Raw genomic sequence first — 13,220 nt, 5'->3', positions numbered from 1 at the left:
CAAAGACATCTGGCTGCCTGGATAGTCACCCATGTTGGGGCATCCAGCTTTGGCCTACAGGCCTAGATTGTCTGATAGACTTTTTTGTGAAGCAGGAATTTTTGAAGGACTGTCTTACCTGCAAAGTTTGGCAGTCACTACCTTATGTTGTGTTCTGCTTGCCCAATTTGGACAACATAACGTCATCAGTCAAGGAAAGGGCAGTTTCTTGCCCAGTAGCTAACTTTGCTACAATGAAAGTAAACTCCATATGGAGGTTCTTTGGTACCAATTATTCTTTTTTGAAGTAAATTGGTACTGTCTGGAACAAACATATCTGTCATGAAAAGCCTTATGTTATTAATTTTTTTTTGTTTTGTTTTTCAAGACAGGGTTTCTCTGTGTAAAAGCTCTGGTTGTCCTGAAACTAGTTCTTATAGACCAGGCTGGTCTCAAACTCACAAAGATCTGCCCGTCTCTGCTTCCTGAGTGCTGGGATTAAAGGTATGTACCACCACTGACCAGCTGTTATTAAAATATCTTAAACTCCATATTGTGTAGGTCTCTGAAATGTTTGAAGACCATATGTCTATCTAAAATATATCTGTTTGACCTTGAAAACATACCTTAACTAACATGGTCACAAATTTGATTGTTAGATGACTAACTACTAACCTGTATTTTTTAATTATCTTAAATAGTTTGTAATAATAACTTTCAAGGACTACAAATTTACAATACATTATTAAATTAGCTGCATACATGCAATTCCTTACACAAGAGGAGAACCATATATATAGTATAACAAAAATAAACTTAAATTTGTGTCAATATACAAAAATCCTTATCAATATAAAATATTTAAGACTAGTAGTTGCTTCATCAGTTTAAAAGTAGATTCAATCATCTACCCTTTTATTCTATCACTCCTATACCCCCCTTTTTTTCTTTCCAGAACAAGATCCCTGAATCTAGTCTCCTTTGTTTAGTTTCTTCCCTGACCATGACCAATAACAGCATGTAACCACACCCTCTAAATGATGATAAGCATCCATAACCCTCTGACTGGCCAAAAATCACCCACCCTACCTCTTGGGAATATGGGCATTGCGTTCTTAAAATCACTTCCTGTTGTCTGGGGGTGATGGCACCTTTAGGAGACCTTGAGAAAATTAAGATAATGGTCAAGTTCTGGGAGAACTAGCTGATGTCTAGGCTAGGTGTGATGGGAAAATGCAGGGCTTGTTTGAAGTCCTGGCTGGAGTAGTTATCAGGCTGGACCCTCTTAGCAGCTTTGAAGTTGTCCTGAGCAGTTGATTTGTGGGTGGTGGTTGTCAGCTTTAATGGCATTATTGCAGTCAGGTGGATTTGTTGTTGCAGGTCCCCATCATCTTGGAGACCTCAAAGGTCACTGCCAGGAATGGTCATGGTTCACTGCAGAAAATGTAAACATTCTGAGTGTCATATGCAGCAGATCTCAGAGAGTTTAAAGGACCATAATCTATTAAATACATCCAGGGTACATAAGTTTAATTCCTAGTTACCTGCTTTAGACTCAAACCCAAAATCACATACAGGAAGCTAGATGAAGCCTATTTCTAGAATTAGCTAGTACTCTATATGACCATTAATATCATGACAGAAAGTTTAAATATGTATGATAATCTTACAAAAAATTTTTTTTAGATTTATTTATTTATTATGTATACAACATTCTGCCCGCACGCCAGAGGAGGGTGCCAGATCTCAGTACAGATGGTTGTGAGCCACCATGTGGTTGCTGGGAATTGAACTCAGGACCTCTGGAAGAGCAGCCAGTGCTCTTATCCTCTGAGCCATCTCTCCAGCCCAATCTTACAAATTTTGAGATAATATTTATACCTTAAGAAACGTTTTAAGCCGGGTGGTGGTGGCGCACGCCTTTAATCCCAGCACTCGGGAGGCAGAGGCAGGCGGATCTCTGTGAGTTCGAGACCAGCCTGGTCTACAGAGCTAGTTCCAGGACAGGCTCCAAAGCCACAGAGAAACCCTGTCTCGAAAAACCAAAAAAAAAAAAAAAAAAAAAGAAACGTTTTAAAGAGTCAAAATAAAACCAAAGGATTATGAGCTTAGTGTCAACAGAATAATCCCTTAATTTTGGATTTTCTTCTGTCCCATATCAGGTGGCTCTCCTGATATGAGACAGATTTGGTGGTGAAGGTGGGGGGCGGAGGCTGTGGTGGGGGGCGGTGGTGAAGGTGGGGTGCGGAGGCTGTGGTGGGGGTGGTGAAGGTGGGGGGCGGAGGCTGTGGTGGGGTGGGGGTGGTGAAGGTGGGGGCGGAGGCTGTGGTGGGGTGGGGTGGGGTGGTGAAGGTGGGGGCGGAGGCTGTGGTGGGGTGGGGGTGGTGAAGGTGGGGGGCGGAGGCTGTGGTGGGGTGGGGGTGGTGAAGGTGGGGGCGGAGGCTGTGGTGGGGGGGTGAAGGTGGGGGGTGGAGGCTGTGGTGGGGTGGGGGTGGTGAAGGTGGGGGGGAGGCTGTGGTGGGGTGGGGGTGGTGAAGGTGGGGGGCGGAGGCTGTGGTGGGGTGGGGGTGGTGAAGGTGGGGGGCGGAGGCTGTGGTGGGGTGGGGGTGGTGAAGGTGGGGGGCGGAGGCTGTGGTGGGGTGGGGGTGGTGAAGGTGGGGGGCGGAGGCTGTGGTGGGGTGGGGGTGGTGAAGGTGGGGGACGGAGGCTGTGGTGGGGTGGGGGTGGGGTGGTGAAGGTGGGGGACGGAGGCTGTGGTGGGGTGGGGGTGGTGAAGGTGAGGGGCGGAGGCTGTGGTGGGGTGGGGGTGGTGAAGGTGGGGGGCGGAGGCTGTGGTGGGGTGGGGGTGGTGAAGGTGGGGGGCGGAGGCTGTGGTGGGGTGGGGGTGGTGAAGGTGGAGGGGAGGCTGTGGTGGGGTGGGGGTGGTGAAGGTGGGGGGCGGAGGCTGTGGTGGGGTGGGGGTGGTGAAGGTGGGGGGCGGAGGCTGTGGTGGGGTGGGGATGGTGAAGGTGGGGGCGGAGGCTGTGGTGGGGTGGCGGTGGTGAAGGTGGGGGCGGAGGCTGTGGTGGGGTGGCGGTGGGGCTGACAGTGGTGACAGCAGTGGTGGTGATGCTGGAGAAGCAACACATTGCAAATGGCCCGACACCCTACAGTTGTAACCCCAAAATGGATAAAATCAAATAATAATAGAACAAAAAAGATATCTGGGGGGAGGGTAAGTATAAAACACATAGACTTTTCTAGGATTCTAAAAACGCCACCGATCTTAGAAGTTCAAAGACTGACTCTGTGAGAGGCCCAACGCCATTAGGGCACAGGTAGCCCATCACAGTCAAGTTCCGAAAAATGCAAGAATACACAGAGAAATCTTTTATTTTTTTATTCTCTTTGGTTTTTCGAGACAGGGTTTCTCTGTGGCTTTGGAGCCTGTCCTGGAACTAGCTCTGTAGACCAGGCTGGTCTCGAACTCACAGAGATCCGCCTGCCTCTGCCTCCCGAGTGCTGGGATTAAAGGCGTGCGCCACCATCGCCCAGCACAGAGAGAAATCTTAAAGGCAACCCAAAATAAAACAGCTTGTGTGGGGCTCAAAGTTGGCGTAACTGCATTTGGCTTCCCAACAGAAGCCGGACACCAGCAGGCAGCCTGGGAAGAAAAACCTGCTGACCCAGAATCCTCTGCCAAGAAATAACATCTGACAAAGCTGAGAGCAAAATAAGGTTTTCAAACGAGCAAGGGCTAAGACTCGTGATGCTGTGTCCTTGTTCTACAGAATGCCCAACGGATGTCTTCAGGAAGGAGGGAAATACTGAAGAAGGCAGGACGGTGGGCAGCTGTGGGAACATGCGGGTGGGTGTTTTAAAATCTCGTGCCTCAGGTGTGATTCTTTAAAAGCGGGGATGAATCGCCTGTTTTCCACTTGGGATCACAGAAAGCGTTTTAAACTGTAAGCTGTGCTGCCCTTTAGGCAGAAGTGAGTAACTGCAGCACAGACTCTGTGGCCCTCAGCATCTGGAACCTTACCGAACTCATGTCCCTGCGGGTCTAAATCAAACTGTGGCGCTAACAGGATGTGCAGCATTTATTCTGCTGGCCTAAAATCCTGCCTCCAGCACCCGAGTACCGAGACCACAGGTGTGCATCTTCACACGTAGTTTGCTTGGGATCGAACCCACAGCTCTGCACATGCTAGGCAAGCACAATACCCATAGAGACAGACAGCCACAGTGCAGACAGAAAGATTCTATTTCAGATCATGCTTCTGCTGTAGAGTTTAGAATACATTTACTTAAAACAAAAGCTACCTGTATTAGCGGAGTTCCAGGGCTTTCTCTTATCTGTTTAAATAAAACAAGCAGGCCCAGCAAAATGGCCCAGACTCTCCGTGTCTGTCTCTCTCCGTGTCTGTCTATTTCTGTCCCTAGCCCTTTCTCTGTTCTCTCCGCCATCTGCTATGTTACAAAGAAGCTTTAGCAACACATGTCTCCATGTGTCTCACAGCTCTGGAGGCTAAAAATCCACAATGAATGTGAAGTCTTGACTGGCGTCTTCCAAAGCCAAGGACCATCTGACCCAGGCCCCTCTTCAAACATTTTAGCTTATAGGTGCATCACTCCAAGCTCTGATCTGCGATCGTGGTATTCCTGCTCTATGTATGCCTCTATGTCTCTCCTTTTTTTCCCCCAAGACAGCATTTCTCTGTGTGGCCCTGGCTGTCCTGGAACTCTCCATGTAGACCAGGCTGGCCTTGAACTCAGAGATGCTCCTGCCTTTGTCTCCGAGTGTTGGGATTAAAGGGGTGCAATATCACCACCTGGCATTTCTCCTCTTCTTAAGAAACAAAGAACATTAGGTTAAGGGGCCACCCCAAGGTCTACACCTTCCTTTCTTTTTGCAGTGTGTGTGTGTGTCCACGTGTGTTCGCACATGCACACATGTGGCGGAAGTTAAAGGATAATTTGCAGAAGGCTGTCAGGTCCTTCCACCAATTAGGTCCCAGGGATTGAACTTAGATGGTCAGGTTTGCCAAGCTCTACTACCCAATAGGGAAGAGCCATCTCAACAGTCCATACCTTTTCCTCCTGTTCTTTGTGTATGTATGTATGTAAGCATGTGCATACATATGCATATGTATATACACCATATGCATGCCCAGTGCCAGTGGGAGCCAAAAGCCATTGTCAGAGCCCCTGGAGCTGGAGTTACAGATGGTTGTTGGCTGCCACAAAGAAACCTGGGTCCTCACCCAGAACAGCAAATATTCTTAACTGCTGAGCCATCGCTCTAGCCCACGGCTTCTTTTTCAAAATGGCATCTGCAAAGAAGCTTTTTCCAGATAAACTTTATATCTCTGAGGTACACAATTCAACCCACATCACTTTTATAAACTGCACCCCCCATCATCAGACAAGACACAACAGTTCTTCATGGATGGCCACCCTTTCCGGGCCACCAGGCTGAGTCCGCTAGGAGCTAGACTCCAGCCACCAGGGGGCACCGCAGGACCAAAAAATGATGTATGACATTGGACCTCAACTGTATTTCTGAAGGGAAGGTCTCCACGTTTGATAAGGCCAAGCGATGGAGGATGCCCTAGCTTCTCAGTCACAGATGTTAAGCCACTTTAGAGCTCACTGCCACAGGAGACAGGCTGGCTCCAGGCCTCTCCAGAATCTGAAGATTGGTAATGGAGGGGCTGGAGCTCCCCAGCGCTCAGGGGGATGATACAGGTTAGGGTAGACAGCCAGTCTGAGAGTGGGGATCCAGCCTCCTAGGGGAGGGCACTTTCATGGTAAACAAGCCTTCAGGAAGGACACCGAGGTGGTCACTTCCTTGCCAGTCCCATCACTGGCCTCCTTCCTAGGCAGACACAGGCCCCTCCAACTTTCATCTGACAGTACTGTGCAGCAGGCTTCACGGAGCCTCCTAAAACCTCTACAGACCAATTTCCAGTTGTCGTATGCTCAGTGGCAAGCAAGAGTCCCTCCTTTCGTAGGGGAAATTATAACATTCTCTCAGTCCTCTCACTAGGGGTGGGGAGAAACACACACATGGCCGGGGGTTGGTGCTCAGACAGGCCACTCAACTACCTAAAACAAAGCAGCCAGGCATGATAGTGCATGCCTTTAACACTCAGCACACAGAGGCAGGTAGATCTCTGAGTTCCTGCTGCGGGACAATGGTCTTGTACCCTGTCACTTATATTGTATTGTTTTAATAAAATGCTGATTGGCCAGTAGCCAGGCAGGAAGTATAGGCAGGGTGATGAGAGCAGAATTCTGGGACGAGGAAAGCGTCAGTCTGCAGTAGTCACAGAGGAAGCAAGGTGAGAATGCCTCACTGATAAAAGGTACTTAGCCACATGGCTGACACAGACAAGAATAATTAGCTAGCTTAAGATGTAAGAATTAATTAATAAGAAGCCTGAGCTACTAGGCCAACCAGTTTATGATTAATGTAGACCTCTGTGTGTTTCTTTGGGACTGAACAGCTTTGGGTCCATGAGGAATAGAAACCTCTGTCAACAAGTTCCAGGCCAGCCAAGGCTATAGAGAGAGACTCTGTCTCCAACAAACAAGTAGTCCTTGAGATATGACAACCAAAGTTGTCTCTGTCCCACCCATGAGAGCCCACACACAGGTGCATCTGAGCACACAGAACACACACACTCACAAGGGGACACTGAGTCACCTGCACACGGGAGGAACGTCACTTGAGGATGGGGGCAGTTTGGAGCCGTGTGTAGAGCATCTCACACAGCAGCAATGCCTCAGAAACCAGGAGAGGGAAGAGCTCTGTCAGTACCGGAAGAAACTGGCTGTGACATCTGACCTCAGAGGGTGTCCCAGCCTGCAGATGGTGGCAACCTGGCTGATGTACAAGCCTCTGAAGCCATAGAGCTCTGGGAAGGCAGAACACACCAACACTGAAGAGCAGAAGGGTGTTTCGCGGTGTGTACGTCAGCTGGCAGCTGGTCCACACAGGTTCAGCAAAGGAGGAAAAAATCTGAATGCCTCTGACCTGGATCTCTCTGCTGTCACATAGCCCCAGGTTAAACTCCTAGGACTGAAAGATGCAGGGTTTCCCAAGCTAGAGGATGGAGCTGGTGTAGGCTACTGTCTGAGCCCAAACACAGAACAGAGATGGAAGAACACGCTCAATACTGAGAAGGACAGGAGACCAAAGCCAAAGGCTCCCTCCAGCCCAGGTGTTACGGCAAGACCCTGTCTCAAAAAACAAACAAGCAACAAACAAATGAAAACCCAATATGGTGTTATACCACCCCAATACTCAGAAGTCAGAAGCTTAAGGGTCGAGAGTTCAAGACCAGCCTGGGCTACCTAGGGAGACCTTGTCTCCAAACACAAAAGAATATTTTAATAAAATAATAATAAAGAGCTGTGGGTGGAGCTTACCATTCCATCCCAGTACCAAAGAAATGAGTTCCTAGCCCCACTGTTTATCAAAAAATACCTGTATCAAGAGTGTGGTGTTGAGTGGAATGCCCTCAGGAGGTGCTGGGCATTAAGTTCTTTCTAAGTGATTTAGCTGCGATCCCAGACCAAGCTCAAGCACACCGCATCTTCTCTAGGTTAACATCCCCGTGTCTGATGGTCAGTGACAAATTCCCTGACATGTCAAGTGAGGGAATGCTGGTCATGACGAAGAGAAAAGTCAGCCACTAGAAATGGCCTCAGAATCACTTCCATGACAAAACTCAGTTAAAAGCAAGGCTAAAATCATCATTGGAACTATGGTGGCCTGGGGACACGGCTCAGCCAGCAAAGTTCTTGCTTTGCTCCCCAGAACCCATATTAAACAAGCAAACAAACAAACCCAGGCTTGCTGGCACATGCTCGTAATTCTAATGCTGGGGAGAAGACAGGCTGATCTGTTGTGGACATCTCTGTGGGGCTCACTGGCCCGTGGTCTAGCTTAATGGGCAAGCTGCAGACCAGGGAGAAACTCCTAAGGAATGAAAGCTGAGATTTCTCTCCGGCTTCCACAAGCACATAAGCAGAACTGTGTGCATGCACACAAACACACACACATGTGCACACACGTGTGCAAACACACACACAAATATATACAGACACAATACAAAGCAGACTGTGCAATTGAGAAGCTGGAGGAGAGATAGGAACTTAGTGCAGCCACAGAGTTCACAGTCTCTCTCCACGTGAATGAGAGATACAAGGGCAGAGCCTGGGGGTGAGGCAGGCAACGAGACACCGCTGAAAGATTTCTGAATTGAAAGACACAGAAACAGGAACCATACAAGATGAAACAGCGAAAGGATTCAACAGAAACACAAATTCAGGCATCCTAACAAACTGTAAAAGACGGGGGTTGGGGCAGGGGTGAAAACCTCTGAAAAGACAACGGTTGAAAAAAAATTCCAAGTCGTATAAAAATGATAAACTTGTAGAACAAAGAAACCTAGTAAAACCCAAGAACAAGAATCGTGATGAGAAGCACTTGATAGCGCATCAAGATCAAATTGCTTAAAACCAGAGAAAAAGATGAGATCATTAAAAGCTGAGATAAGTGACTCATTTCGCATTAAGAAATGAATATAAGAGCAGCGCACAGCCACCGGAAACACTTGACGAACAGTGGGACTATGGGAAACCGTCCGCCTCTAAGTGAGTTGGTACTTCAGGGGCAGGCTGTGTAAAACACCTTCAAAGTGCCCTTTATTTAGTTTTGGCTAAACCTGTGTGCAATCTGAGCATACCCAGAGGCACTCCTGTCCACCGTTTTCACCTTTCGAACACACGTTCCCTACCCCAAAATGTGCCTGACACCTTCCAGTGATCACTTTCGGCTGAGCATATTCAGGAATGCATGGCTTAGGGCCACGTGTGATGCTGAAGGAATTCTCTGCTAGTATGTTAGCTTCCAGGTCTGTCACCGGAGTCCTCTGTGCAGAAGGAACTGGTACCAGGCAACATAACCCCAAAGTGGGACTTAATTGATAAACACAATGTGCTCTTTTTCTTTTATTCCCCCATTTACTTGTTATAAGTATGGACACACCTGCTATTCAGAAGACACCTTGGAAAATAAAATAAAATAAAATAAAAAGAAGATACCTTGGGGGAGTCAGTTCTCTCCTTCCACCATGGGCTCGGGGATCAAAAAGTGTCTTTACCCACTGAGCATCCCTGCTGCCCATAAACTATTTAAAAGAATTGTCTAAACCTAGTGTGGTGGTGAATGCCTGCAATCCCAGGATTTGGGAGGTGATGGAATCCTGAGGATCAAGAGTTCAAGGTCAAGTTGTGTGGTGGTGGCGCAGGCCTTTAATACCAGCACTTGGGAGGCAGAGGCAGGTGGACCTCTGGGAGTTTGAGGCCAGCCTGTTCCACTAAGTTAAGTTCCAGAACAGTCAGGACTGTTAGACAGAGAAACCCCGACTCAAAACATAGACAGTTCAAGACCATCCTCAGCTATAGAGCAAGTTTGAGGCTAGGCTGGACTACCTGAGACTGTGTATACAACACACTGAATAGTGTTTGACCAATGAAAGAAAACAGGCTAGGGATGTGGCTCAAATGGCAGAGGCTTACCTAGCATGCACAGAGCCCTGAGTTCTGTCCCCCACATCACGTAAAATCAGGAGTAGTGATCAAGCCTGTGATCCCAGCACTTGGGAAAAAGCAGGAAGATCAGAAGTTCAAGGCTAAGTAGTGAGTTTGAGATCAGCCTGGGCAACATGGGCCCCTGTTTCCAAAACGAAAAGAAAGAATTTAAATTATTTTCTTGTTACTTTTGTTTTGATTCTTTGAAATAGCATGTTTCTCTGCAGTTCAGGATATCTGGAACAGCAGTAACCCTACCTCGGCCTCCCAAGTGCTGGGGTTAGAGTAGTGTGGGCCACCACACCTAGCTAAGAAATTGCATTTTGGGAGCAAGATAGGAAAACAGCAAAGTTCAGGGGACGTGGGAAGGGAAAAAACACCTCACCTTTTAATCTGATTACATTTCCTGTAGGCACAGAGTCGGAGACCGCAGCACAGCTGACAAGCTCACCAAAGCAACTGAATCCTGCTTACCCAGGGCCGGAAGGCGACCTTCGGGCTCAACCTATCAACGCCCCTCTTTTATCCCTACACCCAAACAATGAGCCTTCTCAGCCACCTTACCATTCAGTCACCAGAGAAAATTCTTTAAGCAAACAGGTGAACCCTGATGGGTTTTTACTTAACTCATTTTTACTTAATCTTTAACTGTTACCTAATTTTTAAACTTTGCTTATCTTTTAACCTAGTTGTATATAATGTCTTTTGAGCAGTACAGCCCTAAGAACCACAAGTTCACATAGGTAGATATTAAGCCTCCCTGAGGTTTTTTACCACACTCATACTTGAAGCTAAAGCATGCACAATATCTTTCTCTACTTAATAAACTCTGTCTATCTATATCTATCTATCTATCTATCTATCTATCTATCTATCCATCTATCTATCTATCTATCTATCTCCTTTCCTTTCTTTCTTTGAGGCAAGATCTCATGTAGCCAAAGCTGGCCTCCACTCTACACTGCAGCAAAGACTTTGAACTTCTGATCCCCCTGCTTCACCTAAGTGCTGGAATTATTGGATCTAGTAGAACGACTGCCAAGTCTGAAATTCCTTAGTTGGGATATAAATGTTGTAAGTGTATTTTCACACACACACACACACACACACGCACCCACACATGTGCGCGTGCGCGCGGGAACTGGCTGCTTAAAGCAGACACAGCATATAGCCAGAGCCATGACATCCGGATCATGGGTGCTGGCAGAGGCGAGTGGCAATTGTCATAAAGTTCTATATTCCACAGGAAGTGTGTGTGACGCCACTGGAGGCGGACTGGGATGATACAGAGACTGATGCTAGAGTCTCTACAGCCACCACTCAATGAACCTTACAAGACATTATTCTAGAGAAGCAACAAAAGAAACCACCCAGATCACAGGACACAAATGTATAAGCTGAGCCTGATAAAGCTGCGGCACCTGCAGCAAAAAGCACAGGTTTACAGAAATGCAAAATGACCAAAGTGTTAATTCATGGTGTCCATTGTGCTTCAACAAAGTTGCTTCAAGTAAGTGAAGAATGAGCCGCCGAGAGCTGGGAACTCCGGTGCGGTCGGAACAGCTTCCCGTGTGACCTCTCAGTCCCTTGGGGACTTGATATCTCACTTCTTATCTGTCCTCTTTAGAATTAGCTATAGTCAATGATTTCTCTGGCCCATTAGTTCCCAAGGACATCGTCTTTGGCTGTACACAATGTCTCATTTCCTGCCTCACCGGAGTGATTTAGAGGTGTGTTCAGATGCTTGAGGCTACCAGAGCCACAGCGAACCCCACCATCCAGCCCAGAAGGCCAAGATGGACTGAGCAGGACCTGAACGTCACTGTGTTAAGCACTGATGCACTGGGATGACCCTGTTCCAGCAGTTAACTCACCCCACCCAGGCAAACAGTCCCTGGGAGCAGATGTGTTTGTGGCAAAGGTTTGGTGTTTTGTTTTGTTTTTAGTGTTGGAAAGTTATCCCCCAAAGTATCTTCCTGCTTCATGGCATTCATTGATGCATTCATTCATGGGATCGTTTTCACCCACCTGGGTGTAACTAAATTCACACGTTCAAGCTTCCACATGTAACTTCACAGCCTGGTTCCTCCTCGAGGTAATACCCAGATGTTTCTGAGTCCCAGCTGTTGGAAGCCATTGGCCCATACTCCTCAGTTCCAGCTCTGGAGAGCCATATGCTATGCAGGGTTTCCACCAAGCCTGGCCCCAAGGACCCATGTCACCAAGTCCTAAGCCCCAAACTGTCGTCATCAAATATGCGGTCCTGTCACACCATCTGATAGAGTCCAGAAGCAGAAACCAAATGCTAGTTTTGTAGAGGACACCAACCTGGGAAGGGGTGGGATTCTGGTCTCCTTGAGACAACCCTTTCCCCTCCTCCTTCACCTAGATAGGCTCACCCCTCACCCCCAACTCCCACCCCCCACCTGGACCTGCTTTTAGTCTGCCAAAAAACTCCTCTGAGGAGAAAGGGGGTGACTAAAGAGAAATGCAAGTTAATACGTTGGCAAAACCTCAGTGCACAACCGACAGTGTCTCCAGATCAGACACTAAGAACATGGGGAGAGGTCTGCCTTCTCCTGGACCCCAAATGCTGAGATGCAAAGACCACTCACCCCGCATCTCAAGAATCCTGGTTCGGCCAAAGCTGCACCGTGCTTCTTGTTCTAGTTCTCACGCTGACTTCGCTGGGGTGACAGAAGGGTCTCTCTGCGTTCTGTCTTATTTTCCCCCAAACAGTATCCTTCCCAAGGGTCTTTCGGCCTAACCTTTCACAAAACAGACAGACAGACAGAGAGAGATAGACAGATATTTTACAAAACATATATATATATATATACATATATATTTATATATGAAAAGACGCTTTAAAAAAAAAAAAACTAGTCAAGTTCAGCCATGAGAAGAGGGGAAAGTGCAGGAGTCCAACCTGCAACCAACTGTTAACAATTGAGAGATAACTCACAACCTTTTGACCAACCAAAAGCATACTTTTCTTTTCTCTACGACCCTGAGAAAGTTTCTCAGATTTCTCAGTTTCTGCCAACACACAAATTAGCATCATACCCAGTGACTTCCTTCTGGCCAGAGGCAGTGTGTGTCAGGAAGGACATTTAGATCTGAAGGAGGAGGCTGATCTCGGGTAACACTGACCTCTTCCTGGTCTGGGAACCCCAGTTCTTCTGACTGCTTTAATCAGAAGCAGTTGGCTTTGCTCAGAGCCTAAGCTGGCAGAGCAGCAGAAGGCCAAGCAGTAGGGCACATGCCTCGATCCCAGCACTTGATGCAATGATGATGCCAGTTCCATGCGGGTACATAGTCAGTTTGCCAGCCTCAGCTACAGCGTGAGACTTTGTATCAAAAATAAAACCAACAACAACAAAGAGAAAGCAAGAAAGGAAGTACCTGAGTCCCCGAAGAACTAGATACAAAATAATTCAAGGAAATTACAGCTTCCAAAGTACTTTAGCAGAGAGGTCGGCTGGCTGAACCACAGATGCAAGGATACTCATTTGCTATTAGAATCAGCAACGAGGAGCAAGAGACAGCTCTATGCAGCTGCCTGCAGCTGCCGGAGTTCTTTCAAAAATCTCTAATCAGGGGAAGCTGGGTTTTTTTTTTTTTTTTTTTTTTTTTGGTTTGTTTGTTTTCGTTTTTAA

General features: G+C 47.4%; 1 long non-coding RNA gene across 1 annotated transcript in view; it reads right to left on the bottom strand.

Moving 5' to 3' along the window:
• Positions 1-1,054: 1,054 nt before the first annotated feature.
• The window catches only part of LOC121446798, a 15,995-nt gene continuing 3,829 nt past the window's right edge, over positions 1,055-13,220 (bottom strand). Inside the window, exons 2-3 of the long non-coding RNA XR_005974133.1 lie at positions 12,177-12,329; positions 1,055-1,413 (exon numbers count right to left, since the gene is read on the bottom strand). This is a non-coding gene — a long non-coding RNA (uncharacterized LOC121446798). The remainder of the gene's footprint in view (positions 1,414-12,176; positions 12,330-13,220) is intronic.

The sequence above is a fragment of the Microtus oregoni genome, unplaced genomic scaffold (genome assembly GCF_018167655.1).
Source record: "Microtus oregoni isolate MIOR12 unplaced genomic scaffold, Mior012 000004F_ref0000308, whole genome shotgun sequence".
Taxonomy (NCBI): Eukaryota; Metazoa; Chordata; class Mammalia; order Rodentia; family Cricetidae; genus Microtus; species Microtus oregoni.
Note: the sequence above shows the minus strand (reverse complement) of the source record. Positions and strands in the feature narration are given on the sequence as shown.